At 37.1% G+C, this 4,701-nt stretch overlaps 1 pseudogene; it reads left to right on the top strand.

Annotated features, from left to right (window-relative positions):
- Positions 1–306: 306 nt before the first annotated feature.
- On the top strand, positions 307–1,056 carry LOC129402009 (40S ribosomal protein S4-like; annotated as a pseudogene).
- The last annotated feature ends 3,645 nt before the right edge of the window (positions 1,057–4,701 follow it).

The following is a 4,701-nucleotide window of genomic DNA, read 5'->3' as shown; positions in this document are numbered from 1 at the left end:
AGCGGGTAGGGCATTTGCCTTGCAGGCGGCCTACCCGGGTTCAATTCCCAGGAACCGATATGGTCCCCTGAGCACTGCCAGGAGTAATTTCTGAGTAAAATGCCAGGAATAACCCCCGAGCATCTCTGGGTGTGACCCAAAAGGCAAATAAATAAATAAACAAATAAATAGATAAAAAAAGAGCTCTTTGGTGACCTAACTTCTGGATTCTAGAAAAGATGCTCTAGTGATAGTAACTAAACAAGAAAGAGATTTAGTTACTCTTTCCCTTTCTAGCACATCCATGGTTTGTGTCCCAAGAAGTGTATGGCAGCTCCAAAGCACTGGATGGTTGATAAACTGACCATTTATCATGGTCAGTATTTGCTCTTCGTCCACACATTGGCCTTCAATATCTGAGAGAGTATCTTCCAACACATCCCTTTCCTAAGAAACAGACTTAAGTATGTTCTTAACAGGAGACAAGGGGAAGATCATCTGCATTCAGTGGTTGGTTAAGATTGATGGCAAGTTTCAAACTGATATAACCTGTCTGGCAGCTTTAATGGATGTCAACAGTATTGATAAGATAGAAGAGAATTTCCAGCTGACCTATGAGACCAGAGGTCACTTTCTTTGCTGTTCATCGCATTACTACTAAGGAGGCTAAGTACAAGCTGTGCAAAGTGTGTGAGATCTTTGTGGGCATCAAAGGAATCCCTCACTTAGTGACACACAGTACTCGCACCATTCAGTACCCAGATCCTCTCATGAAGGTAAATGACACCATTCAGATTGATTTGGAAACTGGCAAGGGCACAGGTTTCATCAAACTTGACACTGGTAGCCTTTGCATGGTGACTGGAGGGCAATCTAGGAAGGACGGTGGTCACCAACAGAGAGAGATATCCATGTGGAAGATGCCAGCAGCAATAGCTTTGCCACCCCACCCGCCTCTCCAACATATTTTGTGCTTGGTAAGGGAAACAAACCATAAATTTCTCTTCCCAAGGCAGAGACATCTGCCTCACCACTGCTGAAGAGAGAGACTAAAGACTGAGCCAAGCAGAGCAGTGAGTGAAAAGGCTTTTTTTTTCTTTTTTTTCTTTTTGAGTCACACCCGGCTATGCACAGGGGTTACTCTTGGCTCTGTACTGAGGAATTACTCCTGTCGGTGCTCAGGGGACCATATAGGATGCTGGGAATTGAACACAGGTTGACCACGTGCAACGCAAATGCCCTACCTGCTGTGCTATGGCTCCAGTCCCCGAAAAAAGCCTTCTAAGGGGCAAAATTGGGTGATGAAGGGTCTTATACTTAAAGACAATAAAGTATATATTTATAAGTAGACTTAATTTTTACATTTAGAAAATAATCATTTACGATTTGTTGTTTAGGAAAAGATTATTTTTTCTGTAATTTTTACTAATGCCACAGGGTTTAGTGACAATAACTTCTAGAGAACAGAATTAGAAAGAAAAAAAGAGAAAGAAGAAAGAGACGGAAGGAATTGGTTTTTTGTCTTTACTCCTTTTTGTGCACAAAATATAGCTCTAGTCATTAGAAAACACTAAATGACAATCTGAATTAAAATAACTACAGAAACCACAACTTCTAATTAGAACCAACGCTGGCTCTTGCAACAAAACACATTAGCAGCATTAAAAGCGAATACTGACATCCCAGAAGAGGTATGGCACAGGGAAAATATAGACTCACATCAAAATTTTCAAAAGCAGAAAAACAATAAAAATAAAACAAATACCTTAAGATGATAGTATGTAAAATGACAACTAAACCCATAACGTTTCTAAAAGTTAATACAGTAAAAAAATATAATTACGTACATGAGGGTGTGAGGCCAAAACAAACTTCAATAATGTATTTAGATTTTACGTATGCAAGTGGAAGTCAGGTGTCATGTCAGTTGACACACAATACATAAAATAATAAATAAATAATGTGCATACATTTGATATAGTATATATTAATATATAAAATATATATTCCAAAAAACTAGCATTCTTATATGTGAATACGATGTTCTATATAGTACTAACCATTTCAGTCATGATAAATAGCATAAAATTATTTTTAAAAATTAGAAAAAATAAAATTGTGGTATTAGTATTTTTCAACCATGTTAGACACGTAGCAATTTTCCAACCAGCATTGAAGAACAAAAATTTGCTTACCAATATGAAATATAAAAGTTTTGTGACAAAAATTACTTTGATGCAGTCGGCAGTTAAATTAAATCAAAGGTCGAACACATTCTTTTCTGTATATGCAGCACCAATTGTTGAATCCACAAAATAATACATTTTGAAGCTGAAAACTCATTTTTGGTAATAAAACAGAGCCTGAAAAATGAAAATTCACTTGTCAAAATTTATGTATACAGTCATGAAATCTTGAATAAAATAAAGCAATCACTCCCAGCTAAATATCCACATTCAAATAATCTTCCCCACATTAAATCCTTAAAAAATTAGACACCAATTTTAACACCTTTACTAAAATCTATAAGGTTTTTAAACTAGTGTTAGTAGTAGATAACTATCCTCTGTAGATCATAAAACCAAGTTACTTCATTTAGTAATTTATAATTCTTCAAAGGAGTATCCTATTAGTGTACGTGTTTGTCCCGCATCATCTGCATGTTAGTCAAATATATGCAACATAAGTTAAATATGTGCAATACTAGTTAAATATGGTAGAAGATCCAGAAAGAAAGCATAATGGTTCAGGCACTCAGCTTTCACGTGGCAAACCAGGTTCCATCTCCCACACCCCCTACGGGCCCCCAGCATTACCAGGCATGATTCCTGAGCACAGTGTCAGAATCAGGATTAATCTCTGAGTAGTTCTCAGGGTGGGCCCCAAGCCAAAAATAAACTTTTCTCTCAAAAGGCAGAAACAATAGCAAAGGTAAAACTTTAAAAATATTTCAGATAAACAGAACATGCCATGCGCAAACTTTAATTACATTTTTTTCCTGAACTTTAAAGATGTGGGATGCAAGTCAGAGGGCTAAAGAATCATCAAGTAAGAAGGTTAATTCCAAACTACAGAATTCAGAAAAGTCAGGAAACAAAGACATTGTAGTTTGAGATATGAGATAGGTTCAAAAAAGTCTATAGAAGCTCTGCTTGCGCCTATGGTGAAAAACATGGAGACAGAGAGTCACTCCAACCCTTAACAAAAAGACAAAAAAAATCTGTATGAACCAAAGAAATCTTAATGGTTTTTCAAGCAAAGAGAAATTTGGGGTAACACAGAATCATCTATTCACCCTAAGAAGGATAGAGAATAACACTATTCCTCTGTCATTAAGAGGTGGAAGAGATCAAAGAAAAAATTAGAAAATAGAAAACAATTAGCAAATTTTAATTTTGCCATATGAATAACTAGGTTTAAAATTATCTACAAATATCAGTCAGAAATTATCTAACAGTTGATTTTAAAAAATCAATAGCAAAACAAATGATGCCAACAAGAAACCGACTATAAATGCCAAGAAAGAAAAAAAGAAAGAAAGAAAGAAAGAAAGAAAGAAAGAAAGAAAGAAAGAAAGAAAGAAAGAAAGAAAGAAAGAAAGAAAGAAAGAAAGAGAGAGAGCGAAAGAAAGAGAGAAGGGAGGGAGGGAGGAAGGAAGGAAGGAAGGAAGGAAGGAAGGAAGGAAGGAAGGAAGGAAGGAAGGAAGGAAGGAAGGAAGGAAGGAAGGAAGGAAGGAAGAGAAGGGAGAAGGGAGAAAGGGAGAAAAAGAAAGAAAAATAAGGAACAAAAAAAATCACTGAAAAAGGCATACCATGCAAACACTAATCAGTGAAATCTGAACTGGCTAGATTGCTACCAGAATGAACTTCAGAATAAGAACAACATCACGGATAGAGAAAATCACTCTATAACCACAATGCATTGATCACCAAAATGAGCAAACTTCTAAATAACTATGGTGAGACGAAGTCACAAGTAAAGTTAGAAAATCTTTTAAATTATGAACATGAAAAAAGTCATTGTGAGTAAAGCAATGCCAGCAGGAAAAACTCAGAAATCAACTGCATCTGTTAGAAAACGGGGAAACAGAGATAGCACAGGAGTTAAGAGGTTTGCTTCCAATGTGTCTGACCTAGGTTTATTCCCCAGGACCACATACATCCTCTCTGAAATGCCAGGAGTAGCACCATACCCAGAGTCAGGAGTAGACCCTAAGCACCACAAGGGACTGTGGACTTCTCTCCCTACACCCCCATCCGATAAATAAATTGGTAGTGGTAGTGTAACTATTTACATATCTGATTTAGGGATACAAAACATAAAAAGAATGTCAAAATTAGAACGAGTAATTCAGAGGCATTAATCACTAACAATTTAGTTAAAAAATATTCAAAGTTCCTTTTAACTGCTTACCTTCCAAAGATGTGAGAATTTCCGCAGATGCCTTCTTTTTTTGGGGGGAGGGTCACACCAGCAATGCACAGGGGTTACTCCTGGCTCTGCACTTAGGAATTATCCCTGGTGGTGCTCAGGGGACCATATGGGATGCTGGGAATCGAACCTGGGTCAGCCGCATGCAAGGCAAACAACCTATCCGCTGTGCCATTGCTCCAGCCCCGAAGATGGCTTCTTCTAGGAGCTTTTTTTTTTTTTTTGTAGAATTTTTTCCTATTTTCTGCAAATAGTTCAATCTTGACTTCTCTCTTTCATATCTGGATGCCC

The sequence above is a fragment of the Sorex araneus genome, chromosome 1 (genome assembly GCF_027595985.1).
Source record: "Sorex araneus isolate mSorAra2 chromosome 1, mSorAra2.pri, whole genome shotgun sequence".
In the NCBI taxonomy this organism is placed as follows: domain Eukaryota; kingdom Metazoa; phylum Chordata; class Mammalia; order Eulipotyphla; family Soricidae; genus Sorex; species Sorex araneus.
Note: the sequence above shows the minus strand (reverse complement) of the source record. Positions and strands in the feature narration are given on the sequence as shown.